The sequence below is a fragment of the Hypanus sabinus genome, chromosome 1, assembly GCF_030144855.1.
Source record: "Hypanus sabinus isolate sHypSab1 chromosome 1, sHypSab1.hap1, whole genome shotgun sequence".
Taxonomy (NCBI): domain Eukaryota; kingdom Metazoa; phylum Chordata; class Chondrichthyes; order Myliobatiformes; family Dasyatidae; genus Hypanus; species Hypanus sabinus.
The window spans coordinates 47,532,995-47,545,795 of record NC_082706.1 but is presented as its reverse complement, the minus strand read 5'-3'; positions in this window follow the sequence as shown (position 1 = coordinate 47,545,795).

The following is a 12,801-nucleotide window of genomic DNA, read 5'->3' as shown; positions in this document are numbered from 1 at the left end:
TCTGGATACACTATATCGAAAGAATATCACTTTGTGGTGTTTCTAACAAAATTCTTGAACCCGTCATTTCCCCAAAGCATGTTGTCAAGAGTTTAGGTCCCAAAAATACGCAATCCGAAATTCAAAGTTGAAGAAATACTCTACGAGCTTCATGAGACAGTTGTTCAGGAAAATTCGAATCTATTCGTTAGGGTAATTGACCTGCCCGTTCCGTTCTGCCCCAGTTGACATGGCGTCCTTAATATTACATAAAATATTCCATGTAATGAAGTTAAGCAGATCTTTATACCTCTATTTGACTGCATCACAATTTCAGAGAAAAGGTGTAATTGTACACATTTGAAGAAAATCGCCAGTTTCCTTTCGATAAAAGACAACAGGTGCAGAAGTAGCCCATTCGGCCCTTCGAGCCTGCGCCGCCATTCTGAGATCATGGCTAATCATCTACTATCAATACCCGGTTCCTGCCTTGTCCCCATATCCCCTGATTCCCCTATCCATAAGATAAATATCTAGCACCTTCTTGAAAGCATCCAGAGAATTGGCCTCCACTGCCTTCCTAGGCAGTGCATTCCAGACACACACAACTCTCTGGGAGAAGTAGTTTTTCCTTAACTCTCTCCTAAATGACCTACCCCTTATTCTCAAACCATGCCCCCGGTACTCGACTCTCCCAGCATCTGGAACATATTTTCTGCCTCTATCTTGTCCGATCCCTTAATAATCTTATAGGTTGCAATCAGATCCCCTCTCAATCTCCTTAATTCCAACGTGTACAAGCCCAGTCTCTCTAACCTGTCTGCGTAAGACAGTCCGGACATCCCAGGAATTAACCTCGTGAATCTACGCTGCACTTCCTCTATAGCAAGGATGTCCTTCCTTAACCCTGGAGACGAAAACTGTACACAATTCTCCAGGATAGTCTCACCAGGGCCTTGTACAAATGCAAAAGAATTTCTTTGCTCTTGTACTCAATTCCCTTTGTAATAAAGGCCAACGTTCTATTCGCCTTCTTCACTGCCTGCTGCCCTTGCTCATTCACCTTCAGTGACTGATGAACAAGTACTCCTAGAACTCTTTGTATTTCTCCCTTACCTAACTCTACACCGTTCAGATAATAATCTGCCTTCCTGTTCTTACTCCCAAAGCAGATAACCTCACGCTTATTAACATCAAACGTCATCTGCCAAGTATCTGCACACTCACTCAGCCTATTCAAGTCACCCTGAATTGTCCTAACATCCTCATCACATGTCACACCGCCACCCAGCTTAGTATCATCAGTAAACTTGCTGATGTTATTCTCAATCCCTTCATCTAAATTGTTTATGTAAATCGTAAACAGCTGTTGTCCCAATACCGAGCCCTGTGGTACCCACTGGTCACGATCTGCCATTCTGAGAAACAACCATTCACCGTTACACTTTTCTTGCTATCTCCCAACCAGTTTTCTATCCATGTCAATATCTTCCCCCTCCATGCCATGAGCTCTGATTTTACCCACCAATCTCCTATGTGGGACCTTATCAAATGCCTTCTGAAAATCGAGGTACACTACTTCCACTGGATCTCCCTGGTCTAACTTCCTGGTTGCATCCTCGAAAAGCTCCAATAGATTAGTCAAGCATGATTTGCCGTTGGTAAATCCATTCTGGATCGGCCCAATCCTCTCACTGCTATCTAGATATGCCATTATATCATATTTAATAATGGAATCTAGCATCTTTCCCACTACTGATGATAGGCTGACAGGACCATAGTTCTCTGTTTTCTCCCTCCCTCCTTTCTTGAAAAGTGGGATAACATCAGCCTCAATCCAATCCTCAAGAACTGAACCTGAATCTAAGGAACATTGGAAAATGATTACCAATGCATCCGCAATTTCCAGGGCCACCTCCTTTAGTACCCTAGGATGCAGACCATCTGGCCCTGGGGATTTGTCACCCTTCAGTCCCATCAATCTACTCATTACCGTTTCCTTCCTAATGTCAATCTGCTTCATTTCCTCTGTTACAATTTGTCCTTGTCCCATCCATACATCTAGGAGATTGCTTATGTCTTCCCTACTAAAGACAGATCTAAAGTACCGATAAAATTCTTCTGCCATTTCTATGCTTCCCATAAGAATTTCACCCAATTCATTCTTCAAGGACCCAACATTGTTCTTAACTATCTTCTTTCTCTTCACATAACTAAAAAAGCTTTTGTTATCTTCCTTTATATTCCTGGCTTGCTTGCGTTCGTACCTCATTTTTTCTCCCCGTATTGCATTTTTAGTTAAGTTCTGTTGTTCCTTAAAAATTTCCCAATCATCTGTCCTTCCACTCACCTTAGCTCTGTCATACTTCCTTTTATTTAATGATATGCAATCTCTGACTTCCTTTGTCAACCACTGTGGCCCCTTTACCCTCCTTGAATCCTTCCTTCTCCGGGGGATGAACTGATTTTGCTCCTTGTGCATTATTCCAAAGAATACCTGCCTTTGCTGTGCCATCGTCTTTTCTGCTAGGATATCCGTCCAGCTCCTCCCTCATGACTCCATAGTCTCATCTGTTCAACTGCAACACTGACACCTCCGATCTGCCCTTATCCTTCTCAAATTGCAGATAAAATCTTATCACATTATTGTCACTACCTTCTAATGGCTCCTTTACTTCAAGATCGCTTATCAAATCATGTTCATTGCACAAGACTAAATCCAAAATAGCCTTGTCCCCGGTCGGCTCTCGTATAACCTGTTCCAATAATGCATCCCATAGGCACTCTAAAAACTCCCTATCCTGGGTTCCAGCACCAACCTGATTCTCCCAATTCATCTGCATGTTGAAATCCCCCATAACTGCTGCGACATTACCTTTGCCACATGCCAATGTTAACTCCCTATTCAACTTGCACCCAATATCCATGCTGCTGTTTGGTGACCTGTAAACAACAACAATTACGGTCTTTTTGCCCTTACTTTTTCTCAGTTCTATCCACACAGACTCCACTTCTCCTGTTCCTATGTCCCCCTTCAAAGGGTTGAATCTCATTCCTCACCCACAGGGCCACCCCACCCCCTTTGCCCACATTTCTGTCCTTACGATAGCACGTATAGCCTTGTACATTCATTTACCAGGTCTGATCTCCCTACAGCCATGTCTCCGTTATCCCAACAACATCATAGTTACCCATTCGCACCTAAACTTCAAGCTCATCCGCCTTATTTCTGACACTTAGTGCATTCAGATATAGAAATTTTAGCCCATCCAAACCCATTAACCTTCCGCCCCACTTACTGTATTTTAAAGAGAAATTTTTATTAGAAACGCTAAATTACCATCATCCTCTTCGAGACAGTAGTAAACCGGAGAAACTCAGATAATTAAGAGAGACAGAATGGGCCATGAGTAGGTCTTGGCGGGCAGGATTAAGGAAAAACCCAGGGAATTCTATAAGTACGTGAAGAGCAAAAGGATAAGACGTGAAAGCATAGAATCTATCAAGTGTGACAGTGGGAAATTGTGTGTGGAACCGGAGGAAATAGCAGAGGTACTTAATGAGTATCTTGCTTCAGTATTCTCTATGGAAAATGATATTGGTGATAGTAGTGATGACCTTCAGCAGACTGAAAAGCATGAGCATGTAGATATTACGAAACAGGAAGTACTGAAGATTTTAGAAAGCATCAAGTTGCATAAGTCGCCGGGAATGGAAGAGATGTACCCAAGGCTGCAGTGGGAACAGAGGGAGGAGATTGATGAGCCTCTGGCGATTATCTTTGTATCATAATTGGGGACGGGAAAGTTTCCGAAGGATTGGATGGTTGCGAATTTTGTTCCTTTATTCAAGAACGGGAGTAGAGATAGCCCAGGATATTATAGTCTAGTTAGTCTGACCTCAGTGTTTGTTAAGTAGATGGAGAAAATCCTGAGAGGCAGGCATTATGAGCACTTGGAGAGGTATAATATGATTAGGAATAGTCAGCGTGGCTATGTCAAGGACATGCTCGTGCCTTACGAGTCAGATTGAATTTTTTGAGGATGTGACTAAACACATTGATGAAGGAAGAGCCGTATATATAGTGTATATGGATTTCAGCAAGGCATTTGATTAGGTGCCCCATGCAAGGCTTAGTGAGAAAATAGGGGGCCATAGTATCCAAGGGCACAATGCTTTGTAGATCTAGAACTGGTTTGCCCACAGAGGGCAAAGAGTAGTTGTAGACGGGTCACATTCTGCATGGTGTTCGGGCACCAGTGGACTGCCTCACAGATCTGTTCTGGGACTCATACTCTTCGTGATTTTTATAAATGACCTGGATGAGGAAGTGAGAGGATGGATTAGTGAAACAAACGCTGGATGTGTTGTGGATAGTGTGGAGGGCTGGCAGTAGTTACAGGCGGACATTGATGGGATGCAGAACTAAACTGAGAAGTGTCAGATGGAGTTCAACCCAAATTAGTGTGAAGTGGTCGATATTGGTAGGTCATATATGATGGTTGAATATCGTACTAATGGTAAGACACTTCGCAGTGCGGAGGGTCAAAGGGATCTTGAGGTCCGAGTCATTACGAAGCTCAACGCAGCTGCGCAGGTTGACTCTGTGGTTAGGAAAGCCTACGGTGTATTGGACTTCATAAATCGTGGAACTGAACTTAGGAGGCGAGAGTTAATGTTGCACCTATATAGGACCCTGGTCATACCCTCCTTCTACTACTGTGCTCGGTTCTGGTTGCCTCACTACAAGGATATGGAAGTCATAGAAAGGGCGTAAAGTAAATTTAAGAGGATGCTGTCTCGTTTGAGAAGCATGCCTTAGAAGATTAGATTGAGTGAACTCAACCTTTTCTCTTTGGAGCGACGGAGGTTGAGAGGTGACCAGATGGAGGTGTATAAGGTGATGAGAGGCATTGATCGTGTGGATACTCAGAGTTTTTCTTTTTTTCCCCAGGGCTGAAATATTTGCCATAGAAGGACACAGGCTTAAGATGCAGGGGAGTAGAAACAGAGCAGACGTCAGGGGTAAGTTATTTTTACTCAGAGAGTGGTGAATGAGCGGAATGGGCTGTTGGCAATGGTGGTGAACGCGGACATAATAAGGACTTTTAAGAGACTTTTGGATTGATATATAGGAGCAAAGAAAAACATAATGGCTATGGGTAAACCTAGTAATTTCTAAGGTTGGGATATATTCGGCAAAACTTCGTGGTCCGAAGGACCTGTTTTGTGCTGTAGCATGTCTATATCTCTATGTAGAAACATAGAAAACGAAGATATCCCACGGATTCAGAGTTCAAGATGGAACTCGAGTCATTCAAGATGTATCTGTTGATCTTTCTGAATAAACTTTGGTTGTTCTAAATAATTCAGAGTGGTCCATCAGCTTAATATCTCACATGCTAATGTCCACATTGTTGTTAAATTCAGCTGTTCCATTGGACCAAGACTTACACCAACTGCACTTCGCACACGGAGATACAGGACATCTCTTTAGCCAATTGACTGATCATCGTTAACCCTATCCACTTACCAGGGTCATCCTTGTGATAATATGTCTTTCGTAATTTTCAGTTGTTTGTCTCCTGAGTCCTCGCAGCTTTGTCACGGAATACGTTTATTATTATAATAATAATAATAATTATTATTGTTATTATTAGTAGTAGTAGTAGTAGCCGTCGTAGTAGCAGTATTGTTTCCCCTGACCTTTATTCTTTATTATAAGCATAAAGTATGCTATAGGAGTTGGAAACGAACATTAAAATGCGGAACAAACTCAGTAAGTCAAACAATATCTGTGAGCAATCTGTCCACGTGTCGGTCCACTTTGTGCGTATTGTACATTCCTCAGTGCCCTACCATTTACCATTGATATCCGGTTTTGATTACTCCTACCAAAATGCAGCACCTCACACTTATCAGCATTAAACCACATCTGCCATCTTTCAGCCCGCTCTTCTAACTGGCCTAAATCTCTTTGCAAGTTTTGAAAACCTACTTCATTATCCACAACGCCACCTAATTTAGTATCATCTGCATACTTACTAATCCAATTTACCACACCATCATCCAGACCATTAATGTATATGACATACATCATTGAAACTAGTACAGAACCCGGAGGAACACCATTCGTGATCGGCCTGCAACCTGACAAACAGTTATCCACCACTACTCTCTGGCAACTCCCATCCAGCTACTGTTGATTCCATTTTACGACTCTAATATTAATACCTAACGTTTGAACATTCCGAACTAACCTTCCCTGTGGAATAATGTCAAAGGCCTTACTGAAGTCCATATAGACACCATCCACTGCTTTACCTTTGTCAACTTTACTTGTAACCTCCTCAAAAAATTCAATGTCCTGTCAAACATAACCTTCCACGCACAAATCCATTTTGGCTGTTCCTCATCAGACCCTGAAATCCAGATAATTATATTTACCATCTCTAAGAATGCTTTCCATTAATTTATCCATCACTGACGTCAAACTAACCGCTTTATAAACAATGGAACCACATGAGCAATACGTCATTCTTCCGGCACCATCCCTGTTTCTAATGACATTTGAAATACTTCTATCAGAGCCCTTGCTATTTCTACACTAACATCCCTCAAGGTCCTAGGGAATAACCTATCAGGACCCAGTGACTTATACAATTTTATATTCTTTAAAAGCGCCAGTACTTCCTGTTCTTTAATCATCATAGTTTCCACAACTACCCTACTTGTTTCCCTTACCTTACACACTTTAATATCCTTCTCCTTCGTGAATACCGAAGAAAAAAAACTGTTCAAAATCTCCCCCCATATATTTTGGCTCCGAACATGGCTGTCCACTCTGATTCTCTGAGGGACCAAATTTATCCCTCACTATTCTTTTGCTATTAATATAATTGTAGAAAATATTTGGATTTATGTTCACCTTACTTGCCAAAGCAACCTCATATCTTCTTTTAGTTTTTCTAAATTCTTTCTCAAGATTCTTTTTACATTCTTATATTCCTCGAGCATATCATTTGCTCCATACTGTCTGTATTTATTTTTCTTTTTCCGAACCAAATTTACAATATCCTTTAAAAACCATGGCTCTCTCAAACTTTTAAACTTTACTTTCAACCTAACAAGAACATAAAAATTCAGTACCCTCAAAATTTCAACGTTAAATGACCTCCATTTCTCTATTTCACCCTTCCCATAAAACAAATTGTCCCAATCCACTCCTTCTAAATCCTTTCACATCTCCTCAAAGTTAGCCTTTCTCCAATCAAAAATCACAACCCTGGGTCCAGACCTATCCTTCTCCATAATTATATTGAAACTAATGGCATTCTGATCACTGGACCCGAAGTGATACCCAGCACATACTTCCGTAAACTGACCTATGTCATTCCCTAACAGGAGATCCAACACTGCCCCTTCTCTAGTTTGTCCCTCTATGTATTGCTGCAAGAAACTATCCTGCACACATTTTACAAACTCCAAACCACCCAGCCCTTTTACAGAATGAGCTTCCCAGTCAATGTGTGGAAAATTCAAATCTCCCACAATCACAATCTTGTACTTACTACAAATATCTGCTCTGTCCTTACCAATTTGCTCCTCCAATTCTCGCTCCCAATTAGGTGGTCTATAATACATCCCTATAATTGTTACTACACCCTTCCCATTCCTCAATTCCATCTAAATAGCCTCCCTAGACGAGCCCACTGATCTATCCTGCCAAAACACTGCTGTACTATTTTCTCTAACAAGCAATGCAACATCTCCCCCTCTTGCCCCTCTGATTCTATCACACCTGAAGCAACGAAATCCAGGAATATTTACTTGCCAATCACACCCCCCTACAACCATATTTCGCTAATAGCTACAATATCATATTCCCACGTATCAACCTATGTTCTGAGCTCATCGATCATTCTTACAATGCACCCAGCATTAAAATAGATGCATTTAAGAAACAATCCACCTCTTACTCTTTGTTTATGACTGACGGTGCAAACAACTTCATTATCCTTTTCTTCCTTCTCCCCAACATCTTCGATCTGAGCGCTCCCCTTCTCTGTCACCTGCCCATCCTCCCTCACACATTGTCTCCTAGCTTTCTCAATTTGTGAACTAACTTCCACTTTCCTAGTCTATTCAATTTGATTCCCACCCCCAACGATTCTAGGTTGAAGTCTCCCCAGTAGCGTTCCCGAAACGCCCCGCCAGGATATTGGTTCCCCAAGGATTAATGTGTCACCCATCCTTTTTGTACAGGTCATACCTGCCCCAAAAGAGGTCCCAAAGATCAAGAATCTTGAATCCCTGCCCATTGCTCCAATCCCTCACCCACGAATTTATCCTCCACCTCATTTCATTCCTACTCTCGTTGCTGCGTGGCACAGGCAGTAATCCCGAGATTACTACCTTTGCGTTCTTTCTTCTCAACTCCCTTCCTAAAAGCCTATATTCTCCTTTCAGGTCCTCTTCCCTTTTCCTACCTATGTCATTGGTACCAATATGTACCACAATCTCTGGCTCCTTACACTCCTACTTCAGGATATCTTGGACCCGATTGGAAACATCTCGGACCTTGGCACCAGGGAGGCAAACTACCACCCAGGAATCCTGATTGCGTCCACAGAATCGCCTATTTGACCCCCTAACTATCGAGTCTCCTATTAGTACCACCTTCCGCTTCCTCTCTCTATTCTTCTGAGCTGCAGGGTCGGACTCTGTGCCGGAGACACGGCCACTGTTGCTTCTCCCAGGTAGGCTGTCCCCTCCAACAGTACTCATACAAGATAACTTATTGTCAAGGGGTAGATTCAGGTACTAGAGTGTAGCCCAGTGGCTGTACTAACCTCTCCTAACCATGACCTACCTGTCTCCCTCCCGTGGTGCCAATGTGACCACCGGCCTGTAACTCCTCCCTATCAACTCCTCACTCTCCCTGACCGGACGAAGGTCATAGAGCTGCAGCTCCAGTTCCCTAACACGATCCGTTAGCAGCTGCAGCTCGGCGCACCTGGCGCAGATGTGGACGTCCTGGAAGCTAGGAAACTCCAGGACTCACACATCCGACACTGAGAACAACAAGCTGCCCTCATACTCATTCTTCCCCCTTTCCTCAAATAACAGGAAAAATTGAAACCGAATTTTTCCTGTTTCTCCCGTTTCCGCCTAAGTCCTTTGAGCCCAAGCCCTTAAACCATCACTCTGCTCCCGGCTCACTCCACTGCCCGCTGAAGAAGGCTGTGTCCCGTTTAAATATTCTGCGCTTCACTGCCCGACTTCACACACCTGCGCAGTCCCGCCTCTCTTTGTCTCCGATGAGAAGAAGAAGGAAAAAACAAATTGGCTCCCGCCGCACTCCCGCTCCGATTCTCAGTCTTCCTAAACAAAACATATGATGAAGCATTGGCAACAATAATTACCCTATACATTTACCACCAGAAAAGAACAACAACTGTTATCAAAAGAAAGCAAAGCATTTTTTTCAGGGCGACTCTTTAAACCCCTTATGATTATATACAGTAACAAATCCGCCCTCTATTGGGGAATCGGGAAAAGCAGGGTATCAGTCAGAGACAACCAAGCAAATTATACAATGAAACGTCTTCTATACTTGGACGATTTGAACTTGCATGCACCTTCATCAGTAAAGATAAGCAATTAATTAAAACATTAAATAAAAATTAAAACTTTTATTTAAAATGATTTTCTAAAGATATAAACTAACTTTACGCAAGATAGGTGCAGAATATTGAACATATGAACGGTGCAATACCGCTTGTAGAACGTAGAGTGTAGCATAATACAATACAACCGATGTAGGTGCTTAACAGAATCAAGACAATAAGACAATGCTAAGCATAATATAATGAATGAAGTCCTAGCCTATTAGGATATTCAATTAGTGTAGATAAAATCTTGGCTCCGCTAGACAAATTGGGGCAGATCCAAGTTGTTTCTTAGGTCGCAGTTGATATGTTACGTCACAAACTTATCAAAGAACTTCTCAATGTGTAATGTGCGTGTGACTGGAAAATAGTCATTAAGGCAGGTCATCGTGTTCGATGGAGCACCGATATAATTTATGCCAGCCTGAAGCAGTTCGGTAGCTCATACTGCCGAAGGACAGTCTCGATGAACAGTCCAGATCAATTGATCATCATAGGTATGTAATATTTGTACTGATACCCAGTCGGGGACGGATACTTGTGTTCTCCCTAAAGTGTGCAGGAACGTTGGTCTCAGATACTGAAATCATAGGATCACGGGAGACTGTGGGGGCTTGTGGTGGGTCCTCCATGCCTTGACGGACAATAGATCATAGTGCAATAAAGGGGAGACTGCGACAGAATTTATTTCAAGTCTTAAGAAGTCTTTCCTCAAAGCATAGGTCAATTGTGAGCGTATAACAAAACTCAGAGTTGGAGACATTATCCCATAAACAGACGATTTTAATGTGGCATTACGGGAACATACAATAAAAGAACAAAGTATCCAAAATGATCAATGGGCAAAATGCCAAGAGAAACCAAAAACAGTAAAACGCGTTACAGGATCCTGCAGCATTTCAACTCAAACTGATAACTTGCACAGGCTCAATCAAGTGGCAAACAGAATTCATCAAAGTATCGCTTTCAAATACAAACACAGAAAAGAAAGCATGCCTCACACTAAATACAAGTTTGATCCAGTTTTAGAGTCAGAGTCCTGCAAATTATATTACAACTGATCAGTTATTACAGATCGGGTAATCCAGGTTAAACATTCGAAAATAAAATTACAAAAAGCAACAACAACTTATTTAATTGATACAGATATCCTATACACACAGCACCATCACATACATTTTTTCCCATTTAGAAAATATTCTACGTGCTTATTTCATGACCATACACTTCCTGATACTGCCACTTCTTTGCCCACACCTTTAATCTGTTTAAGTCCTTCTTTAGCCTCTCTGCTTCATTATTACTACCTGCAACTCCAACTATATCCCCAAACGTCCACAAAGCCATCAATTCCGTCATCCAGATGGCAATATAAGTAAAGTGAATTCGCCCCAGCACAGACGCCTGTGTAACTCAGCTAGTCACCTGCAGCCAACCAGAAAGGGCTCGCTTTATTACCCCGTGTTCCTCCTGCTAGTCAGTCAGACCTCTATCCATGCCAGTACTGTATATTTCCTGTAATGCCATGCCCAGTCTGTCACCTTGTCAAAGGCATTCTGAAAATCCAATTACACAACAGCCACAACAGACACTGAATCCATATTTTCTACCCTGATTGTTAATTCTTCAAAGAATTCCAACAGATATGTCAGGCAATATTTCTTTCCTTCGGAATATCTTGCCGCTTTGGCCTCATTTATCAACTGCCTCTAAGTACCGTGAAATCACATCTTTAACAATCAACTCCATCATCTTCCCAACAACTCAGGACAAACTAACTTGCATGTAATTTAACTTCTTCTGCCTTTCTCCCTCCTTGAAAAGTGAATTGATATTTGCAATTTCACAGCACACCGGAACCATGCCAGAATATACAGGCACATGACAAATGTTTATGGATACCTCCACAATCACTCCAACCACCACTTTATGAGCACTGGGGGGTAGTCAATCTCCCCCAGTTGTCGTACATACTCTCATATATTTCAGTTGCATAGTCACCTTTTCCCTAGCAATGGTAACTTCACTCACTTCAGCCCCTGAAACTACCGAACGGCCGACATACTGATAGCTCAACTTCGTGTAACTATCTGGATGGGTACTTATACAAACATAGCTCGTTATCTATCTCCATTCACAGCGACACGACTCCGCACTGCTATGGCTACCTTTCATAACCTTCCGTCACAAACTTGTCAAACTGGTCAATACACGGAAGGCTGCAATACTAGACAAGATTCCTGGTAGAGTGCTTAGTGGCTGTGCAGACCAGCTAGTAGATGTTCTCACTGACATCTTGAACATCTCCCTGAGCAGCGCCACCGTTCCAACGTGCTTCAAGGCCGCCACCATCATCCCCGTGCCGAAGAAGTCTTCAGAGTGCTCCCTAAATGACTACCGTACCGTTACACTCAAATCGATCATCATGGTGTTTCGAAAGGCTCGTCATAAGGCATTTCAAGACCATGCTGCCCCCTCACTGGACAACCTGCAGTTTGCGTACAGTCCCAAACACTCAGCAGCCGACGCCATTGCCATGACCCTCCACCTGGTCCTAACCCACCTGGACAAAAAAAGACACATAAGTTCAAATGTCGTTCATAGACTTCAGTACTGAACACAATCATCCCTCACAAACTGATTGGAAAGCTGAGCCTACTGTGCCTGAACACATCCCTCTGCAACCGGATCCCAGACTTCCTGAGTGGGAGCCCTCAATCAGTCCGGATCGGGAGCAGTATCTCCAAAACCATCACAATGAGCACGGGGGGCCCCAGGGCTGTGTGCCCAGTCCACTGCTGTTCACTCTGCTGACCCAGGACAGTGCTGCAACACACAGATCGAACCACATCATCAAGTTCGCCGATGACATGACTTTGGTTGTTGTCATCAGCAGGAACGATGAGTCAGATTACAGAGAGGAGGTGCAGCGGCTAACGGACTGGTGCAGAGCCAACCACCTGTCTCTGAATGTGAACAAAACAAAAGAGATGGTTGTTGACGTCAGGAGGGCACGGAGCGAACTCCCCGCTGAACATCGACGGCTCCTCGGTAGAGATCGTTAAGAGCACCAAATTCCTTGCTGTTCACCTGGCGGTAAATCTCACCTGGTCCCTCAACACCAGCTCCATAGCAAAGAAAGCCCAGCAGC